Source organism: Pinus tabuliformis, chromosome 1_1 (assembly GCF_031772625.1).
Source record: "Pinus tabuliformis cultivar Carrire ecotype Pingquan chromosome 1_1, CPIR1, whole genome shotgun sequence".
Taxonomy (NCBI): Eukaryota; Viridiplantae; Streptophyta; class Pinopsida; order Pinales; family Pinaceae; genus Pinus; species Pinus tabuliformis.
In genome coordinates this window covers 894778963-894800344 of record NC_142297.1, presented here as the reverse complement: position 1 = coordinate 894800344, position 21382 = coordinate 894778963, and positions in this window count along the sequence as shown.

Here is a 21382-nt window from a genome sequence, read left to right as displayed (position 1 = left end):
CAGCAGTGCAGGATGGCACAGAGAGGTGTGCAATGGTGCAAGATGCATGGAGTGTTACAGTAGCTCAGAGGTCAGAGGGGGAGCATTTGTCAGTGGTAGATGGAGCTTCAGCATCAGAGGATGTTTCTAGCCCAACAGAGAGGTCAGTTGGGAGTTTTTTTGTTTCTAGAATTATTGGCACAATCACACTTGGGAGAAGTGTTGCATGCAGAACATTCCAAAGGTTTAGGATCGAATTCTAGTTGAATGCCTTTCTTGTTGAGAGGGAGTGTTGAAAATGGCAACAAGAAATGCTATAAATAGCAGTTCGGGTACCAGTGTCAGACATAGCAACAAGGAATGAAAAATGGAAGTGCTAAAAATAGCATTGCTATAAATAGCATTTCGGGATGGATTCCAATTTTACTTAGTCCCTGAACTAAAATTGAGAAGTAAAATTCGAATTTGTTCTTAGCATTTGTTTGATTAATAATTAATCAATTCATCATGAGTTAATTAGTTGGAGAAAATCAAACATGAAGTCTATGTGAAGACATGCAATAGTTTCTCCATTTATTGAGGAATTTATCTCTTAGTTAAGGAGATGAGGATGAGTTGCACTTTGAGTTGTAATTAGTTAGCTCAATTTTCTGGGTTAAGTCCAGTTAGATTAGTTCCAACAATTTGTGGAATTAATTGTGAGTTTAGTTAGTTAATGCTTGCATGCATGTAACTACCGCTCTCCAGATAACTGAATATTCTTTCATAAATAACTCATGCATGTTAGTTCAGTCAGAGAACCAGTTGAGATTAGAGGAAGGGACAACATAGTATCAGTTGGAGGTCTTTTCCTATATAGGAAACTCATCCATGCCGAAGGAATTATCTCCTTCAGGATTGTGCAATTACTACTGAGCCAAGTGAGCAGTGTGAGGTGGGAATTCACACAAGTAGAAGCACTGGACCCCAGGAAAAACTGTGCAAGGAAATAAGATGCTTGGAGAGTAGAGGAGAAGGTTTGTGAGAAGCCTTTGACTGTCTATGAGCTGCAGAGGGATTGTACTCAGTGTTGGGTAGCTTTTGCGCTGAAGCTTTGTGTAATCCAGACATATTTTCACTTGTATGATATTACAGAGATCGGGGTTTTAGGCAGCGAATTTCCCTAGAGTATTCTTTTGTGTTCATGTGTAATTGATTTCCCATTCTTAGTTATATGTGTTCTATTTGATCTTGCGCAAATTCGATTAAGCTTCCACAAGTTTGTTTGTAGAAGTAGATCAAGTATTTTGCTTTAGTATATTGCATTATCTGTTGATCTACGTTGGGAATTTTTACAAGTTCTTCATGCAGACTATTAACATATTGAATACAAGTAAAATCATGCATGATTTACTTTTATCATCACATAAATAAACCAATTTAATAACAGATAAAAGTTTCCCCAGAAGTATTAGCTAAGAAGACTACTTGGGGAATATTTAGTAACGTTGCACGTTCCACCCAGCTGTGAAATTCCTTTACCAGTTCCCCTTGAGTTAAGATCTTCTTTCCGTCAGGAATCAACAACTCTTTGAATCCTATGTAGTTTTTATTTATATATTTCTTCCCAACATCTTTTTAGCACAATCCTGCTTTAAGGTCTGCCAACCTTTTGCCTACGTCTTTTTGTTTTAGCTTTTTTTCAAAAAAGATTCCTTTATTTTCCTATAAATCATGTGTTTCTCTCTTGTGATGCTTTATTCCACCCCACTTAGTATTTCTATCCAACAAAGTGATTAACATAATATTTCTCTCCCATTATGTTGATATTTTTAATTATTTTCTCCGAGGGATTTTTAAAAGACTTTTAGGGAAGGTCCACCATGTGTACTTAACCACCAACAACTTTTCGTAAGCTGGCAAGAAGTATTCTAAAACTCTAGCTATTTCATAAACATTCCAAACCGTTTATTTATTTAATAATAAAATATTTACATCATTTCATAAGTTCAATCATGACTACCATAACCATTCAATCCAATAATAGTTCAATGAATAAAAATAATTAATGTTTAAAAAGAAGAACATAGGGGTGCTACAACTCCCCCCCCCCCAAAAAAAAAAAAAAATATTGTCTTTGGTGTGTTTCTTTCAATTCCCTTCCTCTTGGAACAGTGATACAAATTATTTAAGCATTTAATCCTCGATATCCCATGTGGCCTCCTCTAGGGTAAAGTTCTTCCATTCCACTTTAACTTGGGCAATGGCTCAGTTCCAGAGCATGGTTCCTCTCTGATCTAAGATTTGTAGTGGTTCTACCTAGAAATATCCTTTTGGTTCCACCTGTACTACATTCCAATCAGTTATGGGAGAACTATCATGAATATATTTCTTTAATAAGGAGACATGAAAAACATTATGCACTTTGATATGACTGGATAATGCTAGATGATAATTTATTGGCCCAACTCTAGCTAGAAATATCAAAAGGACTGCAAAACCTCAGTATTAGTTTAGCACAAATTCCTAATCTCAAGGATCTTTCTTGCTTTCACTTTTACAAACACATGTTCTCCTACTTTAAATTTTTGGTTTATTCTCTTATATTTTGCATAACTTTTATGTCAGTCTTGTGTAGTCTTTAAATTTTTCCTAATCTTTTTTAGCACTTTCTCATTTCCTGTAGAACAACAGGTCTCAATACTAGCCTATCTTCTGGTTGAATCCAACTTAAGGAAGTGTGGAACTTCCTTCCATACAATTCCTTAAAGGGACTCATTTTTATAGATGCTTGATAACTCTTGTTATAAGAAAATTATACTAAGTGTCAGAAATCTCCCCCCTTAGTAGATATATCCATAACATACATTCTTAGCATATCTTCTCAAATATGGTTTTTCCTTTATGTTTTTCCATCTATTTGGGGGTGGTAAGAAGTAATAAAGTTGATTTGCGTACCCATTCCTCCAAACAATGTTTTCTAGAAATTGGAAGTGAATTTAACATCTCTATCAAATATCACCATTTTTGGTATGCCATGCAACCGAAATATTTCCCTCATGAATATGTTTACAATATATCTTTTTCCAAATGTAGACTGAATGGGTATAAAATGTGTTGCTTTGCTTAATTAATATACCACAACTATGATAGAGTCATGTTGTCTTCTAGTTCTTAGAATTCCAGTGATAAAATCAAAGGAAATAACTTCCCTATAAAACCCTACCCCACATTTACCCACTTTAACTTGCTCCTAGGGTAAACATGAGATGAGAGTTACTATGCATGACCTGATTTCAAGATGTACTTATGGAAAATGGGGTCCACATGTTCGGAACTAACTACAAGCACCCAATGACACATGATCACACTGTTATCAGCCTATCTTGACCCAACACTATTTCCTTTTAGCTTCGTTTCCTTAAATTTAACATAAATTTCTATTTTTTGTAGTTTTTTTGGTCCTAAACTTTTGAGGCCATTTTGAGGGCCTAAACAACATTTTCAGGGAAAATGGTGAGACCAAAATAATGTTGGAGTCATTTTTTTCCCGATTCTTCATTTTTCCACCTCGTGGAGATCTTTGAAATGAGGTATTATGATATCCAAACAGAGATCGCATACCAAAGTTACAACCCTGAGAAGTTGGAGGTCCAAATTATTCATTTATATAAACACTTTGTGACTATGGTACCTATAGGTTATGAATGCATAGTTAGTTCATTGTTTTCATTACTTCATTATATATTCATTAAGAAGGCTCAATGCCCTCTCAAGCTACTTGCATCAAACACTAGTTATCCCATGAATTTATATAACCATTCAATAACTTATAAATCCATAACCAATATCCATAACAACAGCACATTATACAACAAAATATACCATGCCTATAACCAACACTTAACTAGAAAGAAACCATGAAAAACTAGTCATAAAATCAACACAATAACCAATACATGTGCTCATTGGTCTCAATAATAGATAACACATAATAACATATGCATAAATCCAACTAAGTCAGTGACTTCCATGTACCACCTAACCATAGATTGGGCTAAACCAAATCTTTATTTCAACCAATTCTGCCCCGAGCCATATTCCAAGCATGAATGTGGGATCAAATAGGATAAACCAAAACAAAACCAACTAGGGAATCTAGAGGCTAAACCACCTCTACCCTCAACCACAGTGATTTCACCTCAACCGGTCCAAAAATCATTAACACCAAAAAAAACTTGGATGCCTCCACCCTTGGCCCTTGGAAATTTTCCTGAGACCACCTCAACTAGGATCCAAAACCTATCGTCCATATGAAGCTTAACTAAAACAGGGAACCCACTACATCATGGTTATCCAAGAAATGGAAAAGGAAAGGTTGAAACCACTGTCAATCCAGGAAAATCCCATGTCATTGACAACCAGTAACCCAATAACCAAATTCATGTACCATGAATTCAACCACAATGGTTTCACCTCAACTGGTCTAGAAATCACTAACACCAAAAAAATATGGATGCATCCACCCTTGGTCCTTGGAAATTTTCCTGAGACCACCTCAACTAGGATCCAAAATCTATCATCCATATGAAGATCAACCGAAACAGGGAACCCACTACATCATGGCTATCCAGGAAATGGAAAAGGAAAGGTTGAAACCATTTTCAATCTAGGAAAATCCCATGCCATTGAGAGCCAGTAACCTAATAACCAAAATCATGTACCATGCATTCAAATCATAGTAAGGAAATCACACATGCAACCTATTACCTACAATGTTCTCCTATTGTGGATTCTTTTCCAACCTTCTTCTTCGCTTCCCATGAATTCCTTTGCTTTCTTCCTAGATTCTATCTAAATTCTCCCTCTCTCCAAGTCCGAGTGAAAATGCCTCAATGTCCAAGTGAATGCTAGAATCCTCCAAGAGTAACCAATTAGTGATAAAGAGTGACTAAGAGTAGCTATGAGAAGCTTAGAATGTTCGCTCTCTCCTTCTGTTTCCTTTTTATTTTCCTTCAATTTCCTTCATTTACCCTTGCATGCATATTATTGTCTCTTCATCTTCCATTTCTCCTATTTTCCTTTCTTTCTTTAATTAATTCCTTTTATATCCCTTTGCCTTTTGGTAATTCCAATACCAATTTCCATAGCCAATAATGAACCACAAGTGATGCCCACTATAATGTTTTCCCCATCATTCAGCTTGGAATATGTGTCCCATGAACTTGGTTTAGTTTATTTACATGGTAAATCAACCCAGGATTGTTATATTCCCACTTCCATTCTGGAATGGTAATTGATTTAGCAACCCAATTGTGTGTTTGTGTTCTACCTTCACCTGTTGGCACTCTAGACATTTACCCAAATATTCTGCCACTTCTTTCTTTATTTCAAGCCAATAAAATTATTTCCTCGAGGAAAAAATCATTTTATGATATCGTGGATGTCCTGCAAAGGCTTTTCAGTGATGTTCATCCAATATAAGTTGTTTTATGGCAGTTTCATTATGAACATAAATCCTGTTACTATATGTTAATGTTTTTTATGATTTTCATGCATAGCCAATTATTGTTGTTTGCTATAATTTATGTTGTATTTTCAAATAAACTTCATCTTTCTGTCCTAAAATTCTGATTTGTTCTGCAAATTATATTTTAATGCTACTAATAGATATTTCCATTAGTGGATTTAATTTTATACTTAAAGTATATACTACATTGTTTTCTTTGCCTTTAATATGCTTTATGTTAAACTCAAAGTCACTTAAAATTTCCATCCAGCTAGCTTTTCTAGAATTTAAATAAGATTGAATGAAAAAGTATTTTAGGCTAATGTGGTCAATGACAAGTATAAATTTTTTACCTAATAAATAGTGTCTCCACATTTTTAAGGCATGTATAACAACATCTAACTATAATTCATATACAACATAATTTATTTCATGTGATTTTAACTTTCTTGACTCAATGTTACCACATAATTTTCTTGCATCAGAACACCACCAAACCCTTCAAGGCATGCATTCATACATACCAAAAACTCCTTTTCTGGATCTCCAATCTCTAAGATAGGTTCTATTGTTAGCAAAAGTTTTAATTTTTCAAAACTGTCTTGACACTTGGATATTGATTCAAACTTTACTCTCTTCTTTTGTAAGGAAGTAATGGGATATGCCAATTTAGAAAAACCATCAATGAACCTTTTGTAATACCTAGTAACTCCCATGAAGGATCTAGTATCTAACACATCCTTAGGTATTGACCAATTTAAAATGTCCTTAGCCTTTTTAAGATCAACAGATAATCCTTCTTTGGAAATGGCATGACCCAAATATTGTATTTTTTCCTTATAGAACTCACATTTGCTGAATTTTGCATATAGTTTGTGTTCTCCTAAGGTTTGCAGCACCATTCTTAGATGTTATTCATGCTCTTATTTATGCTTTGAATACACCAAAATATCATCTATGAAGACCCATACAAATTTATCTAGGTACTTACTAAGAACATTGTTCATTAAAAACATCAGAGTTGTAGGTGGATTGGTAAGACCAAAAGGTAATACTACAAATTTGTAGTGTCCATTCCTTTTTCAAAATGATGTTTTGTGTATGTATTATTCTTGTATCCTTAACTGGTGATATCATGTTATCAAATCACTTTTCGAGAATATTGTTGCTCCTATCACTTGGTCAAATAGATCATCAATATGGGGAAACATATACTTGTTTCTAATAGTCATTTTTTTAGGTGCTTGTAATCTATGCACATCCTAAATGTGTCATATTTCGTTTTCACAAATAGTACTAGGGCTACCCAAGGTGAAACACATGGTTTGATGTAACCATCTAGTAATTCTTGTAATTGAATTTTCAGTTCCAATAGCTCAGTAATACTCATTCTATAAGGTGCCTTGGAAACCAAGTAGCTCTTGGATCGAATAGTACAAATACATGTTGGTTCAATATGTTAACCTCAATTTCAATCATAGTTGACTGGTGTTATTCTTTTTTGTCCTCGAGAGTAGCATTAATCCTAGGGATGTTTCTTTCAATATTGTTCATTATGGTTGCTTCATGAAAAACTTGCACATTCTACACAAATCTGATGTTGTGTGGACAATTTCTTAGTAGATTGGGTTCTCCAAATCCCCAATACCTTAACGGTTCTCTATATTTTCCACTAATTTCCCCCTTGTTGTTCAACTCCATTTTCTTTCAACCACCTTTTGATTGTATAGGCGGGGGCTAATTATTTCGCCTAAACTTCTTCCACAAGTGATCTCTCTTGAAAAATTTCATGAAAGAGGAATTTTTCTTCTTTATCCCTCCTACATATTTATTTTTATCCTTATTTTGGAAGATTTTGAACCTTCACTTCTTTTAAATTTTTTTATAACACGGTCTTTCCTTTCTTATTGCTTCATCCATCATCTTAGGATTGTCAAATTCAATCCTTTCTTTATAAGAAAGTGGAAAACAGTTTAAATTCATTGTACTTTTGCTTTCTCTTCCTTTATGTAGGGAACATATTATAACAGATTAGTAAATTTAGAAAAAAAATTCATCCATGATTAACTATCCCACTCTTAAATCATGGAAATATTTAGCAAGGTCATCATAGTACCTCTCAATTAAGTACTTTGATTTGAACTTTTTTCTGGAACTCCTCTCGCAAAATTGTTTTCTCTTCTGGATTATGCATTGCTTTTTCCTCTTCCCACCATATGGAAGTTTTTCTTTGCTGTTGGTAAACTACTAATCTAACTTTCAAATTACTATCATATTCATAAACTTGAAAATACACAGTAATATTTAGCATCCATGCTTCTGCGTCTTCCTCTTTCTCACCATCAAAGTTAGGGGGCCTTATATTTTTAATGTCTCCCTGTAGTTCAACTTTATTTTTCTTTTTGGATCTATGTGATTTTGAAGAGGTTTTATTAGATTCATTTCCACTTTCATATTTTTCTTTCTTAGGATCAACACCTTCAAGGGATATTTCTTATCCCCATCTTCTCCTATATCCATAGGCTTATGAATTGACTTATCATTCAAATCGTTTATCAATTTCTCTTGTTCTTCACTTGCCTTTAGAAAATGTTCATGAGCAGCTCTAATGTTGTCCAATTCTTGTCATAATTATCTTACTATATCCAAGAACTAAGTTGATGGAGGTTTATCTTCTCCTAACAACTCCACATACACTTCTCCTCCAACAGCAAGAGGTTGATATCATGCTCCTTACATTTTGTATTTTTTTTTTGATGACACATGTACCTTATTGCCAAGAAACAAATCACATTATCTTTCATACATACACTAATATATCATGACTTCTGCATTTTGTTCTCTTATTGTGGCTTTCCCTTAGGCCTATCTTTGAACCTACAACTATGACACCATATGTAACATACCTCAATTCATACCCCCAAAAAAAATTATTTACCATAGTACCACTATAATTGTACTTGTATTCATTTTCAATCATACTTTCAATCTAGGGCTTCAATCTTTATATGGAACTTATTTAAGTTTTTGTGTTAATTGTCATCATCAGAGTTCTGAAAGTTTTTTTCTTTTAGAACTAGATTAATATGTGGAAGGTTTCGCAAAGTTAATGGGTTCCCCGTTAACCCTTAGGATCACATGAATAACCCCTTAAAATCTCATCAAAGGAGTATACATTGTCCTTGGGTTTGATAACATTATTATTTTTCCTCCCATAATTTCACTCACATTCCTTAGCCACTTTTACTACTAAATTCTTAAGGATTTTATGGTAGTTTAATTCGTTTGTACAAAACATCTTCATTTTAATCTATTGTACTAAATCTCTTGATTGGAACTTTACATTAACAACCTTTACATTTAATTTTGGCATTATGATGTATGTCTTGTACTTGATGGAAAACCACTTGTAGCAGAACAACTCACTTGTATATGGTAACTAGATGAATCTACAGAGGAGATATCAGATGTGATAGAATGCAATGTAGGGCAGCTTCAAGGAATCAGAGTATAGCAGGTAAACAGTAAAGAATTACAGATCAGTCTTCACAGAATGAAGAAAGAGAAGTATATGCAGGTTCAACATTGACCAAGCTACGTATACAAGTAGGTTCATTGTATACAAGTCACGTATACGTACACACACACTTTCATTGAAGGAAAAGCGCGTATACCTTGGAAAACTAAATTTTTGGTCCGAAGTATTTGGTCCATGGTATTTTGATCCATGGTATTGGTCCAAGGTATCTGGTCCGAGGTATTGACCCGAGGTATTGGGTTCAAGGTATTGGTCCTAAGTGGTTTTGGTCCATGGTATTGAGAAAGGCCTAAAACTATAAAAGGAGGAGAAGATCATTAGGCCAAAGTGTGCAAGTATTGAATATCTGATGAAGTGTGAGATCTAATATGGAGGTCATTGGCTTATGGTGTTGTGCTTGATCTGAACCAAGGTTGAACCTTAGTGTTTGATGAAGGACAAGATGTAATGATGTATCAGGATCTTAAGGCTTGAAATGATTTATCTTTATGTGGTTTTATCATGTATATGAATAACTGGCACATGTTGTAGTCTGTAAATATGATAATCTGGGTATGACCTAAGTTTGGAATAGTTGTAATGTTTAAATCATCATTTGTAGATCTATACGCAGGTTCACTTTAGGAAAGGAGTGTATAAATTCTTGTTCTGCATATTAAAGCATCGTATACATCATAAATTTTATTTGTATATCCGTATGCTCTTTCACTATGGTAAAAGCGCGTACACACGCAGGTTCAACACATGGAAGTAGCGTATACCTTATAAAGTATGTTTCAGTTGTTTCTGGTTGCTATTGCGCAGTTCTGGGTTCTAGTTTGGGTTTCTGGTTATTGTAGTCTAGTGACAGTACTCTGCATAATCAGATTGATGGGTTGTCAAAGTGATTGATTGATTCAGTTGTGATTGGTTCAAAAGGTGATTGGCTGATGCAGATATATTTGATAACTGAATGTCAGTTATAATGTTGTTGATGGATCTGGTCTGAAAATTTATGAAACGTGGTCCCTAGAGGAAGAAAGAAGGTCGTAGCCTTCTGTAGGTCGGCACCTACATACTAGTAAACATATCGGCTAGTACAAGAGCTAGGGGGTTGTAGCTCCCTTCCAGTACAAGTTGGAGAATGAGAGAAGGTTGTATCCTTCTACAGGTACAAGCCTACGTACTGGTATAAGACTGCACTTGTATAAAAATTGTAAACAGAATTTTCTTGTTATTAAAAGAAGACAGAGATGACATCAGCAAGTGGTTTTCACCCACATTGGGTTTCCACCTTATATCTTGGTGTTCATGTGTGTTGCTTATGTGTGATGCTTTATTCTGATTTTACTGCACAGCCTAATGAATTCCCGATATACTGGTTAAACTTCAATGCATGATAATTTGGGTAAATCAAAAGATCTCTGGATATACGCTAGTTGCATTAAGTATGGTTGCATATACATGCTAGTTCATTGAGCTAAAGTAGCGTATACAATTCATATTTGAAAATTAAATTATTGATCTGATAATACTGATTCAACCCCCCCCCCTCCCTCTCAGTATTATTTCCAACAATTGGTGTTAGAGTAGGTCCTTTAGAAGAAGCTTGATCGCTTAAAGGAAGATCCATCATCATGAGTAATAAAGAAACCGGAGGATCCATCAGACCGCCAATATTTGATGGTAGCAACTTTGTTTATTGGAAGGTAAGAACCACAACCTATCTTCAATCACTTGGAACATATGTCTGGGAAATCATGGAAGGAGGATATGCATTTCTATCAGCAATTCCTACAAGTACGACAGGTAAAAATCAATATGAAACCAATGCCAAGGTTGTCAATACATTATTGGGAAGTCTGTCACAATCAGAGTTTGTCAAAATTATGCAGCTCAAATTAGCCAAAGAAATATGGGACAAAATCATTCTAAGCTACGAAGGAGACTCTTAGGTAAAATGTGCTAAACTGCAAACTCTTAGAATTCAATATGAAACTCTCAAGATGCACAATGATGAAAGTATAGCTAGTTACTTCTTACGTATGGATGAGGTTTTTAATTGCATGAAGAATCTAGGTGAAGAGATAAAGGAAGTTACCTTAGTTGAAAAAGCTTTAAGATCCTTGTCTGCTAAATTTGAATCAAAAGTATATGCCATAGAAGAAAAGAAGGATCTACAGACTATTACTATGACACAGCTTCACAGAATCTTAACTGCCTTTGAAATGACAAAAGGAGTTCCATTAGATATGAGAGAAGTTGTATTTAAAGCTTCAGCAAAAGGAAAACAAGAACTCAATGAATTAGGACATATTTCAAAAGAAGAAGAGGAATTAAACATTGTCAAGAAGCTTCAACAGGTTTCTAGAAGATTCAGAGGTAAACTACCTTTCAAATGTTTTGCCTATGGTAGAGTCGGTCATTATGCTGCGAAATGTCCTCATAAAGATAAATATGATAAAGGGAATGAATCTACAAAATGGAATAAAAACAAAGTGTAAGTAAACAGAGCTACTATAATCATGAAGATAGCAATGGTTTATCAAATAGTGATGAAGATGAAAATAGTAATGACTATAGACTTCTGATGGCTTATGAAGATGATGATTTTTTGGATGCTTTAGAGGAAGATGACCTTTATGAAGAAATCTCTAAACTCAAAATCCATTTAGAAGAAAAGAATATGGTTATAGATACCTTGACATACCAATTTTATGAAAGAGAAAAACACAATGAAAAACTAGAATGTGAAAATGTGGGTCTAAGAAAGGATCTTGAGAAAACAAAAGATCTCAATCTTAGATTTGCCAAAGGATTAGAAACCTTAAATGAAATTATCAAAGTGCATTGTTCTCCTCTGATAAAGACAGGTCTTGGATATACTAAAGAAGCATCTCAATCATAGAAGCCATCAACCTCCACGAAAATCTATCTTGATGCAGTAAAGGGCAATGAACAGTTTGACAATCATCAGCAAAGGCATAAAGCACATCACCAAGAAAATCAGGCTCAATTTACTTCAAGGATGAACAGAAGCCACAACCAACCTCAAGTAAATCGTACTCAATTTTCTTTAAAGATGAATATCAATAGAAACTACAATCACCAGGTTAGTAGATTCGATAATCGCAAGAACTTCTTTGATGGTCAATGTTTCTCATGTTATAATTTTGGACACAAAGTTGCTCAATGTGTTTCTTACAAAACCATCATGACTAAAGAAGCACGAAATCAAAGGAATGTGACAAGGATCAAGAAAATTTCTTATAATAACTTTTCTCTTCTTGAAAATGAAATAGAATGCTCAATTTGTAACAACTTTGGCCATGAAGAATCTGAATGCACGAGTAAATTTCGGCAAATATCTCAAAAGGAGCAAACTACATTCAATCCCAAAATATGGAGAACGAAAGAACCACAAAAATAAAGATGTGGGAAAGTCTTGTATGCAGAAGGACAAGAAAACTAGTGGTACATTGACAGTCGATGCTCAAAACACATGACAGGTGACAAAGAAAAACTACACTCATATAATGCCTTAGAAAAGGAAAAGAGTGTCTCAGTTGCAAACGACACTCCTACTGTCATAAAAGGTAAAGGCTCTATTTTCTTGAAAGAAAAAGTTAAAGCTAGGAATTTTATGTATGTTGATGGTTTAAAGCATAACCTGTTGATTGTGAGTCAAATGTGTGATCAAGGAAATGAAGTAGTGTTTCAATCAAATGGATGTGTTGTCCATGAGCTTGATACAGGAGAAACAGTAATCAAAGGTACAAGAAATCCAAACAACCTAAACATACTCAAGGGAGGACAAAAAAATGTTATCTAAGAAAAAATGATGAAAAATGGCTATGGCACAGAACATTGGGAAATCTAAGCTTTTCTCAAAGAAGAAAAGCATGCAGATTCTAGGTTGTTCGTGATCTTCCAGATTTCAACATTCTTGAAAATACTATATGCAAATCATGTCAATTCAGTAAGAAAAGTAGATCTCACTTCATCAAAAAGGAAGAGTCAACTAGTAAGCCTCTTTAACTTGTTCATACTGATTTATGTGAACCATCAAGGAAAAAATCACCTCATGGAGAAGAATACTTTATATTGTACATTGATGACTTTTCTAGATTGTGTTGGATAGGTCTTCTAAAGCATAAAGATGAAGCATTTGAAAAGTTCAAAACCTTAAGAGCTTTGGTTGAAAATGAATCAGATCGTAAAATCAAATGCCTCAGATCTGATCAAGGAGGGGAACTTACCTCGGATGAATTCTTTGACTTTTGTGAACAATATGGAATAAAAAGGCAGTTCTCCACCACAAGGACTCTTCAGCAATATGGAGTGGTAGAAAGGATGAACATAACTGTTCAAAAAATGGCTCGTGCTATGCTAGATGAATCTGGAACTCCTGCAACCTTCTGGGGTGAAGCCGCATTCGCCGTTGTCACTATTCTCAACCAAGAAAATGTTCTGGTAAACAAAACTCAAACTCCACATGAACTTTGGTATGGTAAGATTCCTATTGTAAAATACTTCAAAGTTTTTGGAAGCAAATGTTACATCAAAAGGTCTAATGAAAAGCTTGGTAATTATGAACCCAGAGCAGATGAAGGTATTCTTCTTGGGTACTCTTCCTAACGTAAAGGATATAAATTTTATAATAAAAGACTTGGGAAAATGAATGAAAGTATTGATGTTGTGGTTGATGAAGCATGAAAAAATCCAAAACAAATAAAAGCCAAAGATTATGACAATGAAGAAGATGGCGATCATTTTCCCACATAAAATCACATTGATTCTAAAGAATAAACCAATGAAACACGAAAAGAAGAGATAACGATAGAAGAAAATACTCCGTCTAGGTATGTTCAAAAAAGCAATACAAAAACTCAAATTTTAGGGGAAAAAGGGGCAGGTGTGTAGATAATAAGAACTATTGCCGAAGCCTCAAGCTATCTAGCGTTACTATCTTCCACTGAACCTAAAAATGTAAATGAAACATGCAGAGATGGATGTTGGGTCAAGGCCATGAATGAAGAACTTGAGAAAATTGAAAAGAATAGTACTTGGGAATTAGTTCCTAGACCTCATGATAATAATATCATAGGAACCAAATGGATATCAAAAAACAAGTTGAACGAAAATGGAGAAGTTATCAGAAACAAGGCCAGACTCGTTTACAAAGGATATGCTCAACAAGAAGGTATAGATTTTGAAGAAAATTTTGCCCCTGTTGCTAGACTTGAAGCAATAAGAATGTTTCTTGCTCTTTCTAGTTTTCAGAAATTTAAAGTATACCAAATGGATGTAAAATATGCCTTTCTTAATGGAGACTTAGAAGAAGAAGTCCATATTGAACAACCAGAAGGATTCATCCTTGGAAATGATGCAAAGCTTGTATGCAAACTCAGAAAGGTTCTTTATGGTCTGAAACAGGCTCCAAGGGCCTGTTATTACTGTCTTGACAAATATCTCCACCAACAGGGTTTCTCAAAGGGGTCAGTAGATAACAATCTATATACAAAGATGGACACTGATAAATTGCTAATATTTGTTGTGTATGTTGATGACATCATTTTTGGTATCAATGAAGAATCCATGAGTCAGAATTTTGCTTCAGTAATGCAGCAAGAATTTGAAATGTCCTTGCTTGGTGAGCTTACCTATTTTCTTGTTCTACAAGTTCAACAAAATAAAGATGGTATTTTTCTCTCACAAACCAAATATCTCAAATAGATTCTGAAAAAGTATGGCATGGAAGATTGTAAACCAGTATGTACCCCAATAATAACAAGATGCAATATTAGCTAAAATGATGAATCAACAATAGTACATCAACCAACTTACAGATCCATGATTGGCAGTCTGCTTTATCTAATAGGTACCTGACTGGACATCATGCATGTAGTGGGAATAGTTGGAAGATTCCAAGCAAATCCAAAGGAATCACACCTTCAGGCAGTCAAAAGGATTTTCAAATATCTTCAAGGAACACATAACCTTGGTTTATGGTATCCTAGAGATACAGATCTTGTCACAGGGAATAAGTCGATCTTGTGGACAATATAGACCTTCCTAGAATCTAAAGAAGACCTAATGACAAGCAAACCAACCAAACACTATCTTTCTCTAAATATGCTTTAATGAACAATAGCAAACAAGTGTTTTTAGGGCCTACCTTAGGTCCAACGCTAGCTTGTGGATGCCCCCGCTCCTTCGATCCAAATGAGCTCCTTTTCGCGAATCTGCAAACACAAACAAGGCAAACAAATTAAATAGCACCTGAAAAGCCAATTGCACCAAAACATATTTAACATGAAAGTCAAGGAGTCCATGAAACAAATAACATAAGATACTTGTTGAGAAAAATGAGTTTGATTGTATTAATTCAAAAGAAGAAGAACCTTACAACCTTTGCCTTGACGTTGTACAAGCTCCTCCCAGGGTCCAGCAAGAAGTCTCCTCTACTTTGACAAGTTTCACTCACTCCCCAATGAAACCAAAAAGCTATGTGATCTCTCCTCTTTAGGCTTAACTAGGAAGTTTTGATTTCACCAGCATTTACCCTCAAAAATGTTCAGCTTCTAACCTCCCTAGCAACCAGCCCAATGCCTGTATTTATAGTGCAATGGAGGGAGGTTACTAGGTCCTCCTTCAAAGGGATAAAGCCCTCCTTCAAAGGGATAGCTCCTCTCCTCAAGGGATTAGCTCCTTCTCTTTTTGGATGCATGAACCACCTCAGAGCGAACAATCCACGTCAAAATTCCTTCTAGAAACCTCTAGAATTAACCCAAAGTGAGTTTTTTAAGATAAAACTTACGCCTTTTGACTTTCACAGGGGTCCACACCTACATCGTTAGGGACAGAGCAGGAAGGTCCGCAGTTTTTGTACATAGAAGGTGCAGGACCACAGGTGACCATGAGAGAAAGTGCAGAACTAGAGTTACATTGATTTTTAATGTCTTTCTCTCATTTCCAAAGCTTGATTTGAAGAAATGAGGTCTGAGACTTGCTTAGGAGGACAGTACAAGTGATGATAGATCCATACTGCCTGCAAATAATCATGATGACGATATTTTTGTGTAACAGATTGCCCCCTAAAGAGCGAAGTCTGTAGTAGATGAGGATTTCTTAGCATTTAGGAAGAGTGAAGTAATTTATCATTTCAAGGATCATCTTGTGGAGAACCCGGTTGGAACCTGTAAAAACATTCAATGCAAAATATATATATATATGAGATCGTATCATCACTGAGGTAGGCATTCCCATACTCAGATCAAAACTGACTAGAAAAACTAACTACTGCTCTGATACAGGAATGATCTTGTAAAGCATCACAAGTAAAGACTCATGTGGACACAGTATGGATGCAACCATTTGTTTATGAATAGTTCATTATATAATGAATACAAAATTCCTCGCAGCCTGGATTGTGGAAACTAGATCCAGGGTCTTCATTTCTACTTCCTGAAATAGTACGATTCTATCCATGCGAATGAATGTGTTGATGTCGAACATGGTAGAAACCACTTGATTACCAGTCAATGATGTAAACCGTTAACAAGCGTGAGAGAAACCACCAGTGATGTCAATGGCTCTCAAAGTACCCAGTACAATCCATGAGATGCGAATAAATGTGTTGACGTCGAGCATGTCACGGAATCCTTTGATCGAAAGTCAATGATGTAAATTGTCGTCAAAGGCGAGAAATCTGCCATTGATGCATGCAGATCTCAAGGTACTGACGATTCCTAGATCATCTTTCTAGATAATGAGCTGATGTCGATAGAAAGCGATCCGTCGTAGGCAAGCCTACAACACGAAATCATAGATCAAATTGAAGAAATTTTAGTTGCAAGGACTGACTCAGGGATGGTCAAGATGGATGATAGATATTTTGCAGATGAATGGCTTATTGGCAGTGACCTCTTGAACACATAACGACACGACAGATGGTTTGGTGACAATTGAACCAAAGTTAATACCCAGAAACTGGCTGAAGACTTTCAATGTGGTTTGATCAACTGTTAGGCAAAGGATTTCCCAACCCAGGTGAATAAAGGTGCCGTGTTCAAGAGTGGTTACAAAGTATGACAATAGGCTCATTTTTCTCTCTTTTCCCCCACCATTTCTGGCAAGTACCTCTTTATTTTTGACAAGCTTGAGGTGGATAACATTTGCTGATTATAAGCTCATCCTTCGTATGAGTCCAACTTAGTTTAAATTCGAACCCTAAGAAGGAGTGGTTCGTTCCTGTTTGTAATTGAACAGGTCATTTACTGTGAAACTTTAACAAGTCCAGTATAGGAGAAACTCGGCATTTTTCAATTTTAGAGAGTCTGAAAAACTTAAGAAGACAAGAGGGTTGGCCTTTTTCGTAAATTTGTGTCTCCCAAGCTCGAAAAGGTATAAAATAATACTTGAGAGAACCGCTTGATCTTTTACGACCAAGGAGTACTTTTCGTCATTAGTGCCTTTGACCCAAAAAGTAAAAAATCGATCGATGACATGTCATTTTATAACCAATATCGAATTTGAAACGACAAAAATCCGGCTATCTTTTCATGTTTTTACGGTCGGAAAAGAGCTGTAAGGGGACCGTCTTTTTAATTCCATTTTAACGAGATTAAAAGAAACACTCGGCAATCTTTTCATGTTTTAGGAGTCAGAAAAGAGCTTAAAGATGACTCTACATGTTTTTCTGTTGAAAATGGTAGATTTCGCCTGAATAATCCTTTATTCTGCACAAAAACACAAACATTACTCATACCTGTTTGCAATGGATAAAAATGTCGCAAAATACCTTTTCAAAGTGAAACATAAACAAATTTGCGACTTATTTACTCAAAAAACTTATAAAAAGGGCCTTTGTCAATTCATTTTTACCGTTTGAGTTTGGGGTGAGAAAATAGTGCTTTTGCTCAGAAAACTTCCCGTGAAGATTGCGAAAAATCCAATCGTCGAAATCGAGCGCCGTCTTCTCCAGGTAATCCACATCATCCTATTCTTCATTTTCAACTGTTTAGTTTTTTGTTTTAGTCCTTCATTTCATTTTTGGGAGAGTTTTTAGGTGCAAAACCTACGCGTGGGGGCCCGCAGGTTTACCATTGCGGGCCTGTGGACCCCGACTTTTTCTCCATTGGGAAAAAGCTCGGGGTCCGCACCTTCCGTGTAGACAAAGTGCGGACCCACGCACTGTGTCTAACCCGGAGGGTGTGTACCCCGCCGCAAGTTGAACCCAAAAATTCTAAAAAATGGACCAATCAAAACATTTTCTAGCAATTTAATTAATCTTTATACTTGATGCAGAGAGTACATCATGCTAGATTGGCATGAACGAGAGCATGAGGATGTGGATGCTGCCGCATGGAATCATCAGCCTTCACTTGATGCTTTGAGGGCGTGCGGATTATACAAATTCTGGGCCATTCCTGGCATGAGGGCTCAAGTGGATTTCTTACAGTGGCTGGTTGACAGATGGAGCATACAGGACCAGTGCTTCTTCATTGGCGGCCACCAGCTCAAAATCGAGCCGGACGACATTTATTTCTTGACCGATTTGCCTAAGAGAGGCGAAGACTTGACTCTGCACGGGACTAGGCCAGGTGGCCAATCTGTCAATAGCCTCCCGCTAGAGTACTGCAACAGCCAGGCTAGAGACAAAGGGATAGACATAAAGACCATATCCCGTCCTGAACTCATGGTGATTGCATTTACTGTCACCAGACTTTGCGGAGCTACCGCATTACATATTGCCACCGGATCCCAGATGCGTATGGCAGTTGATTGCTTTCGAGGCACCATCTTCAACTGGTGCGATGCCGTGTTGGCCAATGTAAAAGGCCAACTGACCAGGGCCAAGAACGGACGACTAAAGACGTTTGGTTATGGGGCTTTGGTCGTGAGTTTTGGCCTGGAGAGGGTTCCTATGCTGATCCCACAACACCTTACTGTTGGAGCTGGGCATCCTCGAGAACCCAAACTGATGCGATGGGTCGCAGTCATGGCGCATCACCCGGACGAGAGGACGGAGGTTGCTCGGTTCAAACCTGAGTATTTCCAATGGCTGGAAAACCAAGTCTTTTCCATTCAGGACTTTCCTTATGCTGGGATAGATTTTTGTGGTGACCCAGACATGGTTCTTCCACCAGGAGAGCAGTGGGACGAGTCAGGTAAAATCCTTTCAACATTTTCCTATTTTATTTTATTTTTGTTTTTCCATCGTCTCAAAACTGATAATAAAAATTTCAAATGCAGATGTGGGTCCACAGCAACTAGCCGCTCTCCGGCCTTTCGAGAGGAGGCAACCAGTTGCACCCACGCCAGCCCCACAAGACGAATCAGATGAGGTTTTGGCCGAGTTGGAGGGTCATCTCGAGCGCTTGACAGGAGATATTCCTGAGACCACTGTAGACGACATTCCTCGTCGTCTTCAGCACTATGTGAATGGAGTCCTGGGACCTTTTAGGAGATTCCTTTGCAAGGTGGCCCGTGCAGTAGTTTCTTATAGAGATCATCACCAGTGATAGGATGATCACCTATTGTGGGCACATGTGACATTTTTGTTTTTTGTACTTATCATTTTTTATGATCATAAGGTGTTTTTCAACCTATCATCGAGGACGATGTATTTTTTGACACACTCCTATATATATATCACTATTACCGGCTTATCTTGTAAATCGTGTTATGGAATGATTTTAAATTCACATGTATGGTTATTGCAAATGTCTATTTAACATTCGAGAAGCAATTGCATCTGCTAATGTATTTAAAGACCTTGGAATATGCTGATATTCAATGTAATCAAACTCACGTTCCAAGAGACGCACTCTCAAAAATAATCTTAATAACACTGGATTTCTAATGGCATACACTCTATTAAGCTGTAATACAACGAGATCAGAATCTAACCTCACTATCAAACTCCGAATCCCGAATGAAATAGATTCAGACAATAACTCAATCGCCGCACTGTACTCGGCAATGTTGTTCGTTGTTTGACCGAGGCTTACCCCATGCATAGATACTAACTCGTCAGAGGGCGAATAGATAACCCAAGCTGCGGAAGAGATGTTCCGTGTTTTACGATAAGCACCATCAGTGAAACCAATGTATGTTTGGAGAGGCATCGACATCTGCAATATGAAGAGTAAAACAAAGATAAGTAGGAATAATGGCGAAAAAACACTCTCTAAGCTAAGCACATTGTTTAAACTAAAACACACCAGCTAGAAGTAAAAAATATCCTAACTAAAAATCTCCATACCCATTCTTTTAAGCGTAATACCTCTTCAAGTAAAGGTCATTTCTAGGTTTACCCAAACAGTCCCCATCAAAGTCTACCAATTCATAAGCCCCTTTGGCTAGCTTTCGCTTGACAACATAGGGACCATGCCACATAGGAACGAATTTTCCAGCGCCTAATTTATCATTAGCTTGATCATACACTAAGACTAGATCTCCTTCCGAAAAATTTCGAGGGGTCACATTTCGATCATACTGAGCTTTCATTCGTTTTGCGTGAGTCTCGATCGCCAATGCAGCATCACGTCGATTCTCATCTAATTGAGCCACGTATAACAAACGCTTTTCCTCTTCGGAAGTGGCTGGAAGTAACTCGATGGCCATTTGCAGTGACGGGATTTCGCATTTAATGGGTAACACGGCTTCCAAACCATAGACTAGTTGGAAAGGAGTGAACCCTGTTGATGTTTTTACTGAAGTTTGGTGTGCCCAAAGCGCTGAAAATAGCATGTTGTGCCAATTCGACCGATGAATCCCAATGATTCGGCGGATCATGATAACTAAAAATTTGTTGATAGACTCAACTAGACCATTCGCTTGTGGAAAATAAGGGGTTGAACTATCATGACGTAAACCAAGATGGCCTGTCAGTTCGGTCATCATATCGTTTCGAAAATGACGCCCATGATTAGTGATTATTGCTTGCGGGACACCAAACCTAGCAATTATATGATTGAACATGAAAATTGCAGCTTTCTTGCCATCTACCTCGAATGTAGGCATCGCCTCGGCCCACTTAGTAAAATAATCTACCGCAAGGATGATAAACACATGCCCCCCAGCCGAGTGAGGGTTACATGTAATAAAATCGATACCCCATTTGGAAAAAGGACCAACGACAATTATAGGGTGGAGAGGAGCAGGTGGAGTGCGCATCTTATGATCAAAAATCTGGCAGTTGTGGCATTTTCGGACCACCGTAATACAATCTTTAAATAAAGATGGCCAGAAGTAGCCAGCGCACAATATCTTTTGGGCTGTGGCATACCCAGACATATGACAACCACACGCTCTAGAGTGGCAGTCATTTAGAACCCTTTCAGCTTCTTCGTGAGTTAAGCAACGTCGAAAAACAGAGTCTGTCCCAAGAC